Source organism: Pollachius pollachius (assembly GCF_949987615.1).
Source record: "Pollachius pollachius genome assembly, chromosome: 6".
NCBI lineage: Eukaryota > Metazoa > Chordata > Actinopteri > Gadiformes > Gadidae > Pollachius > Pollachius pollachius.
The window spans coordinates 11978272-11995418 of NC_136939.1; the positions used below are offsets into that span (position 1 = coordinate 11978272).

Sequence of the window (17147 nt, forward strand, 5' to 3'; positions counted from 1 at the left end):
CTTCTACTACCTTTTCTTCTTCTTCTTCTTCTTCTTCTTCTTATTCTTCTTCTTCTTCTACTACCTTTTCTTCTTCTTCTTCTTCATCATCTTCTACCTCTCCTTCATCATCATATTCTACTACATCTTTTACTTCTCCTTCATCATCTTCTACGACATGTTCTACCTCTTCCTCCTCATCCTCTTCTTCTACTTCTTCTTCTACCTCTTCTTCATTATCTTCCCCTTCCTCTTCTACTTCTTCTACCTCTTCGTCTTCATTATATTCCCCTACCTTTTCTTCTACTTCTTCTTCTTCCTCTTCATTATCTTCTCCATCTTCTTCGCCTTCTACCTCTCCTTCTACCTCTTCGTCCTCATTATCTTCCCCTACCTCTTCTTCTATTTATTCTTCTTCTCCACTCCTCCTTTCCTTTGTGCTCTGATAAAACATATATCTAGGGCTTCAATCCTCTGTATGAGTGTGCCTGTGTGTGTGAGTTTGTGTCTATGTGTGTGTGTGTAGGTGTGTGCGTGTACGTGTGGATGACCGCGTTTTTGTGAGGGTCAGCCTTCCCCACAATGTGGCCTTAAGTAAGGCAGGGTAATGGCGAAAGCAACTGACACACAGGAGGGCTTAAGAAGTCCCCCCCACGCCTGTGGCCCTTCCCCAGCCCCTCCCCTCCCCTCTCTCATGCCTCCGACCCCCGCACAGAAGGAGGCCCTGAGGGAGTGGGAGAAGAGTAAGTGTGACCCGTCCTGACCCTCGTCCCTCCCAGCCATCACATCGCTTGAGGGTCATTGGACATGGTTGACAAAAGACAGACAGAGGGAGAGAGAGAGAGAGAGATGGACAGAGGGAGAGAGATTGGATATTTAACAGAACTTTCTGCAATACTTATCTTACAATGGTGTTTTTCTTTTGCTAATTAAGCCTGTAGAAAATATGTGTATGATCGAGGGAGCAAAAATAGAGGCATCTTATCCTCAAAGTTTGTGTGTATGTTTGCGTCTGACTTGGTCCAGGGGTGGTGATTATTCTTGCGTTAGCGTCTCCGTTTGCCTATGCACATTTTATTGGGCTTTTGTGTGCATTTGTGATCATGGATTTGCTTACTCTAATACAGACCATGTTACTGTGGCGCCACATCTCCACCCGGCCAGGCTAACTGAAGACTGCTGAAACTCATTTATTTTGTTTGTTTTCCCTTCTCGTCATCTTTCACCCCATCTCCTTCCCCTACCTTTGTCAACATCAGCAGTTACTTGTTTGTCTGTCGATCTTCCCCTCTCTCTCTCTCACTCTCTCTCTCTCTCTCTCTCTCTCTCGCTCTCTCTCTCTCTCTCTCTTCCTCTCTCGATTCTCTCTCTCCGGAGGTGGACTTGACGAACCTTCCATACCAAGCTGGGAAGGAAGTACGCTAGGAGACAGGCTAATGAGACAGGAAGTGTATACTTGTTTGACAGCTTTTCGCCAATAACCTTTCAAATGAGAAGTAAGCCGACACTAGTTAATACGTAGCCCCTTGCTGTCAGCTTGGGATTGGTGGCGTATAATAGCCGGTAGCATGTGCCAAGCATCCAGGGCGCCATCCTTTCTGCCACTTTTGACACCTTAGGTACAAATTGTAGATTTCTCTACTGCCTTTGGAGTGAAAATATCACATGCATTAGCATAATGGCTGCCCATGAGCACTGGCCACTAGACAGCCGCTGCATGGGAACCAGAGGGGGTCCTAGACATGTGTGTGTGTGTGTGTGTCTGTGTGTGTGTGTGTGTCTGTGTATGTGTGTGTGTGTTTGAAGTATCCAACCCTTCAGCGCTGTTGAATACCCGCATGGTGCCATATGTGTGTGTGTTTGTGCGCACGTGTGTCTGTGTGTGTGTTTGTTTGTTTGAAGCAACATTTATTTTTCCTGCACAGCGGGTTTTATAGCCATCCGAGTTCCTTGCCACCCGAGTTTAGCCTTGGAGGCCAGGACCTTGACCAAGTCAACATCCCCCCCCCCACCCCCCACCCTCCCTCCTGCCCTCCCTCCCCTCACCAACTCAATCATACCGATAGCAACTGTTGCGGACTTGTTCCCACACGGACCCTCCCTCTGGCAGTGCAACCGACGCGAACAACTGATTCCACACACAGAGACGGGGTGAAGGAGGGAGATCCACGTCAAGGGGCTATTAAAGATATTGGGGGACCACCCACTAGCACCCCGGCCCTCGCCTCCTCCTCCTCCTCCTCCTTCCCCTGGCAAAGCTAGAAGTGAGTCTGGCTACTGAATGGGTAACCCCGTAATGGGTCAGCCCCCGTGTTGGCTGAGATGGCGTTATCGAATCGAGGTAGATCCTTCCAGAATGCTTACTAAGCGCCCCCCATATGCTTTTGTGTGTGTCTGTGTTTGTGTATCTGGGTATCTGTGTGTGTGTGTGCCTGCATGTGTGTGTGTTTGTATTTGTGTGCTTGTGTGTTTATGTGTGTGTGTGTGTGTGTGTGGGGGTGTGTGTGTGTGTGTGCGTGTGCGTACGTGGGTGAGTCAGTCGTTTATTCTCAGTATGTGGTAAAACAAAGCGGACTGCCTTATTTCCCAACGCACACTCTTACATCCGCTCCATGCACACGCAGGCATGGGCACACACACATACCCACACACAAACGCACACGGGCACATACACACAGACACACACACACCTTGCCTTGGCTGAAGAACAGCCCCATTGTTCTCGTGTCAGTGACTGCTGATTAATGAGCTGGAAGACAGGCTGGAGCCGCCAGGGTCGTACTCTGGCATTTGTGTGTCTGTGTGTGTGTATGTGTGTGTGTGAGTTTGTGTGCCTGTGTGGGCTTCTGTTTCTGTTTGTGTGTGTGTGTATATATTTCTGTGTGTGTGTATAGGTTTGTGTGTTTGGGTTGGTGTGTGTGGGTTTGTGTGTGTGGGTTTGTGTGTTTGTGTGTGTGCGTGTGTGTGTGTGTTGTGTGTGTGCATTGCACGAGCGTGAATCGACGCGGATTATGAGCTGCCAATCAATTTTTTATTTCTTCTTTTTTTTGTAAACTGTAAGGCTGTTTGGGAGCGACTGCTGGGGGATTAGGGCCAGATCAAAGGATTCATTCCAAGTTCACGCTTTTTCCTGCATCTTAGAGCGCGAGAGAAGGAGGAGGGGGGTAAAGATAGCGAGAGGAAGAGAGAGAGAGGGCGAAGATAGAGAGAGGGAGAGAGAGGGAGAGAGAGAGAGAGCGGAGGGTGAAGATAGTGAGAGGGCGCGAGAGAGAGGAGGAGGAAGATAGAGAGAGAGAGAGAGAGAGAGAGAGAGAGACGGGGGCCGGAGGAGGGGAAGTAACAGGTAGGACGGCTAATGATAAGGTTAAGCCAACACCTGAGGACATCTCTGGGGTTAGGTCATTGACAGCCAAGTCAACAGTGGTATCAGTTGACTGCATTTATCGTATCGTCTTCTATTCGCTGGTGGGGGATCCTTTCTACAAAAGAGAATGAGGAGATGGTGTGCATGTGTTGGCTTGTGTCCGTGTATTTGTGTGTGTGTGTGTGTGTGTGTGTGTGTGTGTGAAAGAGAGTATGTGTGGAGCATAAATCAAATCACCATTGTTGTGGTGGTTGATTTGATTTGTGTCTTTAATCTTGTGTGCGTGTTCTGTGTTTGTGGTTGTTGTAAGCACAGCTCAGTGTCTCTACTACTGGGATCATTTAAATGATAATTTATTGTTTTGTGTCCTTGTTTTTTTGTACATAATGCGTAGCACATTAATTAATGACCGGTGCTGCTAATTTCCCATGTACACACACACACACACACACACATACACACACACACACACACACACACACACACACACACACACAAACACACACACTGTCTCTCTCTGTCTCCATGTCTCTCTCTCTTTCTCTCTATCTCCCTCTGTCTGTTTCTATGTCTCTCTCTCTTTCTCTGTCTCTATCTCCATGTCTCTCTCTCTGTCTCTGTCTCCATGTCTCTCTCTCTCTTTCTCTCTCTCTCTGTCTCCCTCTGTCTCTGTCTCCATGTCGTTCTCCCTCTCAGTCTGTCTCCATGTCTCTCTCTCACTCTGTCTGCGTGTCTCTCTCGGTCCTTATGTCTCTCGCCTTCTCTCTTTCTATCTCGCTCTGTCCCTCTCCATTTCTCTGTCTCTTTCTCTATCTCCATATATGTCTCATATTTCTCTGTCTCTCTTGCTCTTCCCCCAATCTCTCTCGCTCTCTGTTTCTCTCTATCTCTCTCCGTGTCTCTTTCTCGTCATCCTCCGTATTGTAGAGCAAGGAGAACAATGGTCCTCTGATTGGCCCAACCTGTTTTCTGCTTGGGGGGGGGGGGGGGGGGGGGGTTCGTACAAAGGATTTGACATGCAAAGATCATCCCCGTTACACATCGCTGACATAGCCAAGCCATGTTTTTCTTGTACACCTCTGTTCTGACTCGTCGCGTGCAAGGGAGGAGGGACGCTTTGTACGGGGGTGGGTGCGTGAGCGCATACATAGTGTGTTGATGTATAAATAAAAGGAGTTGCATAATATTATGGAGGCCTATTAGTCTCAATGGCCAGAAATAAGATAAACAAAACACCCAAATACTATATAACATGAATGCACAAATTAATAAATTCATTTAAATAGTTCAAGAGTACATCTAAAACATTTGTTCAGAGGAGATCCAATGCGGATATAGTGGATATAATGCGTACTCACTCATGGTGGTCCACAAGGATTAGGTGTGTGTTTGTGTGTCGAGCAGGGGGCTTGGGGGGGTGTGGTGGTCCAAGGGAGGTACAGAACACAGTACACTGTGTCCGTTTATCGCTGTGTTTCAATTCTCCCTGAGTAGTCACTAGCAACCAGAGAGTAAACATGGAAGGACGAGGCTATAGTGACATTACAGGGTGGAATGTGGACTGAAGGCCTCGAGGGGCGGGGGGGGAAGGGGGGGGGGCTTAACTGTTGAACTAATAACCACTATCTGGAGGCAAGGCATTGATGCTCTGTCCCTCTCTATCGCTCTGTCTCTCTCTGTCTCTGTCTCTCTGTCTCTCTCTCTCTCTCTCTCTCTCTCTCTCTCGCTCTCTCTCGCTCTCTCCCTCTCTCTATCTCTCTGTCTGTCTGTCTGTCTGTCTGTCTGTCTGTCTGTCTGTCTGTCTGTCTCTCTCTCTCTCTCTCTCTCTCTCTCTCATGTCCGCCCTCTTTTGCCATCAATGTAGCCATTAGTGAGCTAAGCATGTTAAAGTATGTGTGTGTATGTCCATGTGGGCGGTGGTTGGGGCAGTGGTCTAGAGGGCTCATTAGGGCTCTATTCACTTTGCCTTCATGCATTCCTAATGCGCGGCTAGTGCCGAAGTACGGTTGAGGAAACCATCAGAAGATTGTTGACCCGATACTTTGGCGGGGTCTTCTCTTTTGCTGCCCTTTAGCCGATCAATATCACATCCATCTCCTGCTATCTCTCCTATTTCTCTCTCTCTCCCTCTCTCTCACTCTCTCACTCTTTCTCTATCTACCTCTCACTCTCGCTCTCTCTCGCTCTCTCTCGTTCTCTCTCGTTCTCTCTCTCTCTCTCTCTCTCTCTCTCTCTCTCTCTCTCTCTCTCTTTCTCATCTTCTCTTTCTCTTGCTCTCTCTTTCTCTCTCTCTGGTAAGAGCTGTATAATCCATGGCGGCAAGGCTGCTTGAAAGAAACAAGATTTGAATGTTTCATTGGCTGGGTCCGCCCCACAGTAAAATAGAACCTTGGATCATAAACTTTCCTATTACTGTGTTACATACTATATTTCAGCCAGTACAGACGGAACAGCGTAAGCACCTCTTGGCTTTGTTGATAGGCTGCTCTTAACATTTGGTCTTCATGTCAGGGTTAACATGGATTAACCTGGTCTTAATCATGCAATTCTTGACACATTCTCATAGTCAGGATCCACTCCTCTTAGCCAACCAACACTTTGCTTCCGACCTCTGACCTCTGTGGTTTATGTCTTCCTGAGATGAGTGAGCGTCTGCGTCTGCATTGCACTCAGCTTCAATCTCCACACTTCCTGTGGAGAAGTGAAACTCTCTGTCCGCGTGTGTGTGTAAGGGGTGGTAAAATGTGCTTCTGTATATGTACCAAGTGCATATGTGTTGGACGAGCAGGCTTTTTAGCAATAATTATAAATTGGAATGCAGCCGGACCAGTGATAGGGCAAAAGTGCAGAGTTTGTTTGCTTGCCTCAAACAAACAGCCCAAAATTTCAAACATACATGCCAAATAAGTAGCAATTTGATGCATGGTACAGAACATGTTATTGACACAAAAGAACAGAACAGAGTTTAAACATTTACTCTGTCCCGTCTTCACTAGGAAAACACACGGAAAAGAATTCCCATGATAGAATGTTCTGACCTGTTACTTATTGTAATTACTAGTCAGAAACCAACAAACACACACACACACACACACACACAGACGCACACACACACAAACACAAACACACACACACACACGCACACACATAACGACCGCCAATGTCTGATTGAGTTTGTCTGGTTGTCGGTGTGGGCGTGAGTGTGGATGTGTGTGTGGTTTGTCTGGTTGTGTGTGTGTGTGTGTGTGTGTGTGTGTGTGTGTGTGTGTGTGCGTATAATTGTCTGGTGGTGTGTGCATGTGTTTATCTGGGGTTTTTGGTGTGTGCATGTGTTTGTCTGAGGGTGGTTTTTGGCGGTGGTGGTGATGTGTGTGTGTGTGTGTGTTTGTGTGTGTTTGTCTGCGTGTGTACGTGATTGTGTGTACCTGTTTGACTGCATGTGTACGTGTGTACGTGTTTGTCTGCATGTGTACGTGTGTGTGTGTGTGTGTGTGTGTGTGTGTAAACCTTCAGAAGCATTGGTGTAGACAACCAGAGGAACGGTAAATCACCTGCTCTCAGTAATCTGTTGCGCATTTATTTCAAAGAGCGCATGATGCAGTTTTTTTGGCATATTTGCGTCGTGTGTGACACAGCCGGTGCAGCCAGGAACGCACTAAACGTCAGTTCAAGTATAAATCTTGTGGCTGCTTCATGCACCGATGGTGGTTAAAGGGTAGTAATTAGCATTGCTTAGTTCCCAGCCAAACCCTGGATCGCATGTCCATTTTGCCTTTGACTCAAGCTGCTAGGCTAGTGTTTCGCGCTGCCTTTGATTTAAATGGTCTTGCTCTTGGAAATCTTTATCTATAACGACTAGGCACGTTTATAATTATGCACAGTTACAAAACAGCCCCTAAATCTCAGGAGGATTAGAAGATTGCTGTACCCACACCTGCCGTCGTCTGCCTGGCTTTGCATATTTCATATTTTCCCCTTTTGAAAATATGTCATCATGGCAACAATGAATTAGAAAGATCGTACATTCGCCTCGGCTAATCTGCACACCGCTTTTAGACTCAATCAACTCCCCCAAAACAAACGCTCCTTTTCTCGGATGAGACAAGCCCAAGCAGAACTATCAGCAATGGCTAGCATGATTTATAGACCCTGGAGGAATGCAGAGAGCTCATTATGTCTGAATAATGGAGACAAAATAAGATTTCTCAAACAAGTAGAGACAGAGAACAGAATGAGAGGGATGGGAATTGAGGTGGCCATGTGTGTTTTACTGAACATCAGCCTTCAGGTTTTAGAGAAGTCACTCCAGCCACTTCCCCTTCCACTAAGCGGCTGTTTGGAAGACACAAAACTGTGTGTTTTTTCCTATGAGAAGGTCCATAATGCCAAACCTTTGAACAAAACTCACTGTACTGGAGAATTAGTAAAGTAATAATTTTACGTTTGGCTTGGTTTAATACTGTATATTTACAAGGGCACAGTAAATTGTAGGCTAAAGTGATGAGAACTCATTTACTAATGGCTTTTTAAGAATTCTATTAGGCAATTCAGGGGATATGTCTCTGAAATACTTTAAGAGAATTCTCTGAGGGAAAATAATAGCCTGTAGTTGTTCCGTGACAGGAATATTGTGTTGAGTTTTTTTCCTGTCTACTCTAAATCATTTTTTACTAATGGTTTGGTTTTGACCCAAAAGATTCAAACCTTTCTTTTGATCTACCCTAAATTGTTTACTTAAAAAAATATATCATTTGAACTTCACTGAGGCAAAGTCAAATAATGAGTTGCCATGGATACCCTCAGTTGGTCCTAGACACACACGAGCCAAGCGGTCTACAACTACTGTGGTTCATCTGGTGTGAAGTCTTCGGGCCAATCAATACTGGACACTTTTTACTCAATGAAAACATTCAGCTTAGCTTTGTGGGTGTGGCGTAATTAGTCATAGAAGACGTTCTAATTGTAGCGCTTCTGTAATGCGAGATTCAAGGTCACAGCCAAGAGCCTGCTTTGCATTTCTTGGGTTCAGAACACCACTTTAGACTGGTCTCCCTCCGGTGTAACGCCGAGTTGGTTACAGATGGACCTCCTGCAAGATATTGACAGACATATCGATGCGCATATGGTCTCTTGATTGGCCGTTTATGCCAAAGACAAATTGCCTGTTTGCTTGCCAGCAACCCGATCCATTAGCAGGATTTGGAGAACCCGGCGGTCTGGCCCTGCGCCACTGGAGGTGTAGTTTTACACGAGGGCCCGGGGACCTCGCAGATGGCACGGGTTTGTTCCTCCTAAGTGCTGACACGGCATCCACCCGCCATCCCTTAGGTGTCTAATCCCACAATCCCTCGACTTTTAACCCATTGGCCCCCTTGGGAAGGGAAGCTGGCACTTTCTCAAACAAAAAACATTCATAATGAAAAATGCAATTACTGGGAAAACATTGGAACGCGCCGTATCCGTCGGAAATCAGGTTTCCATGCCTCCGTGTGTGTGCTGGTGTGTTTTCAGCGCTCCCCTTGACAGCTAAGATGGAAGATGTTTTTACTCTGGGAGCGGGTTGTATGACCTTGGTGAGAATAATTCATTTTGCCGTGTTTCAAGTCTTGCGTTGGTGGAAAGAACCCCCGTCCTCCATCTTATGGAGACGCCACGATGGAGCATCAAAAAAACTGACGATGCACACAGCGAATCCTAGAAGGGGGGGTAAACAGGGAACTGAGGGGGGGGGTATTTATGAGAAGGGACAGCGCTTCTCTTGTCTCTCCAGTGCGCGTGGTAAGCGTAGCATCTGCCACAAACACGCGCCTCCGAGTTCACGTCGGCGTGCTCAGAAAAGGGGGGTGGGTTCTCATCCGAGTGGTGGATCACAGCGGTGCTAATCACCATCTGCTCACTTACACTTCCTGGCCCTGTGGCGCTGGCTCGCTTTCAATTACATCCCTTAGAATGAGATTACAGCTTTCATTTTTATTTTTGGCCGGTGGAAACGCTGCTAAGCGTTGTGTCCAGCGAGCAAAGACTATTACGCCGTGCCGGACGGGTTGCCAGGCCGTTATTATCCCCCATTATTGTGATCCGACTTGATGGTGGGCCAAGGTTGCTGTGAGCCGCCCCCATGCCCTCCCACACCAGCTCATTCCCGCCCAGGCCCACTCTGGGGTGAGCAGAGATACACGGTTATTATCTTTTCTTCTCATGCAGGGTTGTCCAGGGAACAAAAGGCATCTACACACACAGACCCACGATTGAAACAGTACTTCCAGATACCCAGCCAGACCTGTTTCACCTCCTCAAAGCTTTGAAGATCTTCTACATGTTTGAAAAGACTGTCTTTTCCCCCCACCCATTGTTTTTCTTCTCTCCTGCCATCTAGGTTGAAACATTTCTGTATCGCTTTCTGAAATGAAAGATGTTAGCCTTACAATTCCAACTACAGTAGGTCATGATGTATCACACACATTCACCTTCAGGACTGACTATCTGAGATAATGGATGTCATCATCATGTCTCACTGATGTTAGTAGTGAGTATCTGTCCTGCACAGTTGATGTACTCTGCGGAATGACTAATTAATCTCTTGTTAATGAGCTTATGTAGTGGGCTAATGTACTGTCCTTGGTTCTAATATCTCCCATTTTGTTCATTGGATAGACTCCATGGAATGACTCACTCATCTCGGGTTAGTGAGATTATTTGGGGATCAACTTTAACTCAAATTCTATTCTATTCTATTATGTTGTATTCTGTTCAGTGGATGTACTACATAAAATACATTCATCTCTCTTATTCATGCGTTATTGAGCTATCATTATTGTAGTTTTACAATAAATTCTGTTCTCTTATCTGAAAAGAATTCAACTAAAAAGAGTTTTGCTGCAAAAGTTGAACAATTTTAAACCTCGGGGCTTGTTTAAGCGGCTCACAGTATTAGAGAAGGGGGGGAATCTTGGTTGGATTGATAACTCCAGACAGTGGCGACAGCGCTGGGCTCATTGCTATTAGGCTTGTCAGAGAGACACAGTTATTCTGTGTCCCAGAGCGGAGCAAACAGGCCTGGATCCTGTCGCAGTCATGGAACCCCCCCCCCCCACATAAATAATAAAAGCCCCACTCCCTTTTATTTAATGTGCAATCAATTGTTCTCATGGTACCAGCCTTGTCTAGGAGGCCCTTCATTAGAAAAGCCTTTGTCTGTGTTTGCACTTAATTGGAGTGACGCGGGCAGGAGAGAGTACTGTTCGCGATTAGGGGTGTGATTAGGGGTATAGACTGGGGCCATAACTTATGACCTGTTTGAGATGCTCAAGCCTTGGAAATAGATGATAGAAGGAGATGACAAGTGGCACCACTGCGGGCATGGAGACAGAGGAATGGAGGAACGAACGACGTCGGGCAAAATCACTTCATGTCACCAAGATTGAGAGGTCCCTCTATTTTTACCGCTCACTCTGAGCTGAGTTGTTTCCACTCCGGGGCAGTCATTTATTCAGCCATTCATAATCATGCAGAGCCAGGCATCCATGTCATCCAGGGAGCCGTACATCAGAAATGTTTGGATAATTAGGCCTCAAGAATCCTGAGGCAGCCTTTTGATTGGCTCCTGGCAGGCACTTTGTAATGTGAAAACTCTGATTAAATCGCTTGTCATTGATGCAGTTCGTCCAACCTCCTCCTATCCAAATTCTGGCCTTGAACTCCTTCTTACTCCTATGGGTTGATACGTTAAATTCCTCCCACGTGCAGAGAACATGATATAGCCATACTCCCTAAAGCTCAACACTGTTCACTCCCCCCTCCCCTCTCGTCTGTGGGAGCCAGAGTGTGTCAAGCCGTTGCACATCGATGCAAATCTGTAAGTCCATGTGTTACCGCTCGGCTTTGCCCCGCTCCCCGTTTCTTATAGGTGCTCCCGTTATCCACAATGTTTTCATGCTCCCATCGACTCAAAAGAGTAACACGGCAGTAAACAGCAGAAGGCCTGTGTGGCACCCGCCTGTCTGCCAAGGCGATGTCTGAGTGAAAAGCTTTGTGTGTAAACACCTTCTCCCCCCTGTGCCTGTCTGTGGTGATAACACCTGCAACAATCAAAGGCTAGGCAGCAGACGCCCCTATCCCTGCTTTATTTCCCTTGCATGCCTGCGCCCAGCCGCCATATTTAGCCATTCTTACAATCAGCGTTCCACCATCAGCAGCAGCCGCCCCGCCCGATTGACAACCACCAAGCCTTCTGACGATCGCTTACTCAGATAAGCAGCTCCGTCTCCCCGGCTTTTCCCGATGTCTCTTGTTGTCTCAATTTCACAATTATTCCCACTCACACACCACAACCCCATCTCTATAAATAACCTTCTCCCCCTACAACACACACATAAACATGGAGATGCATTCCCATTGTAGGGTTTGCAACAGGTAAACAGCGTCTTTACAGTGTCAGTTGATAATTGGGGTGTGTTGTATTCTCATATTTGTTTGTGTACACAACGGGACGCTGAAAGTCAGTTGGTGAGTGGGTAGTGCCCCGAAGCCACTAGTCTTAAAGGTTTTCATAAGCAATCAGTGAGTCCAACTGCTGCTGGTGGCACGGCATTCCGCTTCTCATTCCCGCCGGACACTCCATCCATTTCGTTCCCTCCATGGCATTTTCACTGCTCGCTTGGCGCCGCTTGGAGAGCTCGCTAGTCATGATTGTTCGTTTTTTTGTTTTTTCCTCAAGACAATGTTCCGAAGGTATCCGATTATACGGCACCACGGCGGGCGAAAAAACCGACTTAGCCGCCATTAATTCCAAACCATTTGTTTGCCTTGTTTTGTTTTCCTGTGGTGGCTGAATCCAGCCGTTGTATTGTATTTACCTCTTTTCCAACGCAACGTCGCTGCTCTAATGGCTCTACAAACCAGGGTGGGAAATTCTGTGTTTTAAACAATGGCTTATTTTTGTTGTGCTGTTTTTGGTTTTGGGGGTCTGTTTGGATGATTTCCATGGCAATTTTGAGAATATTAGGAGAACTTTACAATTTCTATTTTGCATGACAGTCAACAGACCAATGTTCAATGTTGGAAGTTAATTTCTTTATTTTAGGGGGCCTTTAAAAGCCCCGTTCATAATTATCTATTTTTCCAGGGTTAAACACCCCCTCAATTCTGACCCTTCCTCAAACTGTCCTTGCCACAAACGTCGTCCTGCTTACTGGGACTCACTCAAGATGTTGTGTTTGGGGGACACTAAGCTAAGGATGCTCCATGCCATCAATGTGGATGAAGTGGCTTTGTATCATCGCTTGACTGAAAGAGTGAAAGAGTCATCCACTGGGCAGCAATGTCAAGGATGGTATGCAGAGCGACATTGTCATGATGATTCGCCTCTGCACTTGGCAGAGCACTTGTGGTGTGGTAGGATGGTTTAAAGTATGGCCACAACAGTACATACAAACAAGTGAATAAACACTCTCCGTCCCTCTCATACCGAGGTCGTGTGTGTATAAAGACATCTTACCTACACACAGTGGTGGGTAGTAACGCGTTACAAGCCGCGTTACTAAGTATAAGTAATAAGTAAGTTTTCGGGTAACGAGTACTTTTCACGTTCCTTTTTTTAGTCTGTAATTTTACTCTTACTCGAGTAAATATTTGATTTACAATTCAACTCTTTGCTCAATTACATTTTCCATTGTGCCTTCATTAAAATTAGTATTTTGATAAACACATTATCTTCGTTGACTGTAATACAAGCGTACACGTTACCGACGCGCCCTCCCTAGGTTGCAACATTGTTGCGATTTCATAGCCGAGGAGACGAGTCGACCGTTACGTTGGGACTGACGACCAGAAACGCCATGGATGCAGACGCGCAGCAAGATATTTTCGGCAGGGGGTGCGGGGTTACGGTCCACGTAGAGTTCATATAATTCTAAAGATACTATGTTACACAGGCTCTGTATTCTGCAGACCACTCTGGAACTTGTTCGTCGTTGTTGTGTCTGGCTGTGAGTGTGCGTGCATGCTATGCGTAGGCTGGATCGCAATCGCATGAAGACTAATCAGCTAACCAAGCCAGCCTGGTTAGTGTTTCATTGGTTGTGTTCCTACAAAACTCTTGCCTTTTGTCATATGCACATAGCTGGAATTAATTTACGTTTATAGTGTAAATTTGTTTGAAATTAAATGTTTTTTTTTGTACGTATTGTTGTATGCATGTTTAATGAACAATACACACAATGAAGCAACTTGTGAAGAAATGTTTTAAGAGTGCATCTCTTTCTCTCTCCAAGCACTCCAATACAAAAATGTAAAGTAACTTGTAATTTGAGTAACTTTATAACAAAGTACTTTTTTACTCTTACTCAAGTAGGTTTTCAAATTGGAATATTTACTTTTACTCAAGTAGATTTCAAAGGAAGTAATTGTACTTTTACTTGAGTATAGATTTTCAGTACTCCACCCACCACTGCCTACACATGAGGTATTCAGAGAGCAGGAGAAACCAGAGATAGCCTTAGCGGGCTGTAGAGGAAACCAAATGAGGCCAGCCATGGTTGTTTTTAAGTCCTCGGTTTGAAGTTTTTTTCTAGATTAAATGTGGTTTGATGATGCTCTGCTCTGCCACACGCTGTTAAATTCATTGTCCTCCCCGCTAGATCTATCTACCCTTGATTACGGCAGAGGAAAGAAGAAAATCAAGAGCCTCATTCTGATTTCGTGTATTTCACTAGAAAATCACCATCGCACCTCTTTCTCGCTTTCTCCACACCACACCACAACACACCACCCCTATACAGGGGTGCCTACACACTCACAGGTGCACTCAGAAAGAAACCAATAGATAACAACCATTCAAACCCTTTTCAATTCGAAAAAAGAAGTGTGACTTGTGAGAGGTTGAGGCGGCTGGCGTTTGGCAGGTGCCCATGTTGGGTTTGCAACGCACATCCTTAATGCTGTACGTACGCGGAACCTGCCGTCGGTCGGTGCTGTTGCCTACGCAGCGATGTGAACATAATCCTCTCAGTGCTCGACTGATTCCTCAGAGCCTATCGGAAGGTGCGGTTTACGACAACACGCGTTTGAATTGTGTTTCCGCAGCGTCTTGCTGTATTTAAAAATGATGATCCAATGCTTAAAAGGTTTCCTGAATGTCGAGGGTAAGCGAGGGAGCTGTTTTTCGTCCCCCAGGGAACGTTGTCTGGGTGTTGGCTAATCTTTAAGATAAAGCCACTTGTATACAAGCTGCCAGAGGAAACATGGCTGTTTGTTCCATTTAGGAAAAAAACAAGCGAAGTGGTAGGTGGTAGCGAAGTGGTGAAGACAATGGAGCCGGTTTCTGTTTGAGCAGGGCATGGGGAAGACGTTTTGTTGGAGGAATAGGATCAAATCCAAGTCCTTTCTGCAGTTGGGGAGGGTAGCCAGACCCAATAGGGAGAAAAGAAAGAAAGAACATCTAAATTGCAGTGTAGTACCTAGTTTCTATTATCTTTAAGGGGTTCAATTATATACGGAGAGATGTAGACATGCAACCTTATAAACAAAATGTTTTATTACTCCCGCAATGGCTATTACTGGAGAATCAACACAGCACTTGGATTTGAAAGCACCCAGTAATATGTTTCCGAGCTATTTTCCCTCAGTTTATTTGTGCAGTTTGGGATATAAATAATACAAACAATTTCTTCAGACAGGAGAAACCTTAGTTTTTCCTTTTATGTTTACGAGACGACTATGTCATTGATAGGTAAACTTGAATGCAAGCAAATTCTCTGAATGTAATGTCTAACTGCGTCAAGCTGGCAATTAGTGCTCCTTTGTTAAGGCATACATGGACATGGACAAAGGAGTTTGCTGCACTAATTAGCAATCTATTGTTTCCTTTGCATCAGCCGAAAAATAAGAACTTGGTTTATGTATTCCTCTTCCTAATTCAACTCTTATTCTGATGAGCATGTGACCACATGAATTATTAATTACAAATCATTTAATTATTTCGATGTCGTCCATTGAACTATTATCAACCGATTTATCCTCAATGGGTATTAAGGGCACAGTAGAACAATGAATGAAACGATTGGAAGAAAAAAGGTGTTCAAAATGGTGTTGAATAGGCATTAAAGACACACCCTGATTTAACAACGTTGTACTTTAATACCTTCTGGAGAAACTGCAAACTTGGCATTAACATCACCTTTAGCACTGATCTTTCTTGAGGAAAAGACTTATAAAGTTGTACACTTGAATATATTTTGAGCTTTTTTTCCATTTCCTCCCTAAAAGGATTAATATTTCCCGGTGATACAAACTCAATATAGTTTAGCCTCCCAGAGACCTTCGTCATGCCCCGACTGTGCCTTGAAGGAGACACACAATAGCGCCCTTTTTGAGAAGAAAGAAAGGGCAGCATTTATTCACTTGTCTGTCCCCCCCTAATCTCCTTCCCTCCTTGATAATTCCCTTACTGACTACCTGTTGCCATGACGTTCCACACCTGCGTAGATAAACATTAAAGGGGAAGGGGAGGGGCGTTAACAAAGGAACTTTATTCGTCCAGAGACCTTCACCCCTTCACCATCGCCATTGTTAACTTTGCTACCCCTGCAAACATAACCCAATTTATAATTAAATCATTCTCCCTTTGTATGTGTAGTCCACTTGATCTGCTTGAAAGGAAGAAAAAACACATTAGAAAAGAAAAATGTCCAGGCATAAAATTGACTTTTCAAACTTTAAGGATGCCATAACTTTCTAAGTTTTTATTCAACATTTACATGTTGAGCAGCTGATTGCCGACACTGCCACACACACTATGATGGAAAAGATTGAAGCAGGCTTGGTCCTTCTGCAGAAAGCACGGGACTTCTTCATGAGCCTTTGCTAATGGCATACTGTTCCAAAACAAAAGTCAAATTCAAAGATACGCTCTGTCGGTTTTCCCACCAACCGGTAGTAGTTCCGCCGTCCTGTTAGAAGCTGTTGACATTTCAGCAAAGCGGCGTGAACCCATTCGCCTCGCACCTCAAGGGATTAAGACCCAGCCGTAGGCAGCGTCTCCCGTGGTCCGCCCCTACCTTGGTGCTTGGCATCTCTGCCAGACGCACCTTTTTCATAATTGACCATGGTGAATGTTTGTTTACGTCATCTATGAGAGATTTTCTTTTCTTTGTGCACCGATATATTGAGCCCAGTCTCAGCAAATAGCTCTCCTTGTGATTCTTTGTTGTTGCAATAAATTGCATTGCATTAATTCACATTTCTTTCATAAGACTTGTAGCATAACAACGATTGTTTGGATACAGATATGTTTTTGGATAAGACACAACTTTAGGGCTGGATTTTAGATTCTGAGGCATTCAGATTATTGAGACTGCTATCTAGATGGAGTAAAAGCAACGCAGACGATATTATTTACCTTTATAGAAAGGCGTCGTAAAGCAGTTATGTAGTTATGATACCGCATATGATTATATACAGCATGATGTAAAAATGATTGTCATCGGTGTCAGAATAAAAGCTTTTGAAACACAATTGAAACCAGCAATGTCACTGGAATCAAAATGTGATGTGATGATTGATTATAATTGTCGCGTCACATAAAATCTTTGTAATTGTACATTCCCTTTTTTTCATGCGTTCTTTTGAACCTTTGAAAATGTCGAAAAATCCTTCCGAGTGCATGAGGTTATTTTTCATATTTCATCGCTTTCCAATGGCCTAAACAGCCACTCATTTAAATGGGATTAGTGGAAATTCCCTGACCCTAAGGCCTCAAAGGGGCAAGGAAAAAAAGAAAGAAAGAAAAAAGATCTGACCCCAGAGT

The 17147-nt window shown here is 45.0% G+C and overlaps 1 protein-coding gene across 1 annotated transcript in view; it reads left to right on the forward strand.

Moving 5' to 3' along the window:
- alcama (activated leukocyte cell adhesion molecule a) overlaps positions 1-17147 on the forward strand; it is a 73617-nt gene that overhangs the window by 25125 nt on the left and 31345 nt on the right. The window lies entirely within an intron of this gene.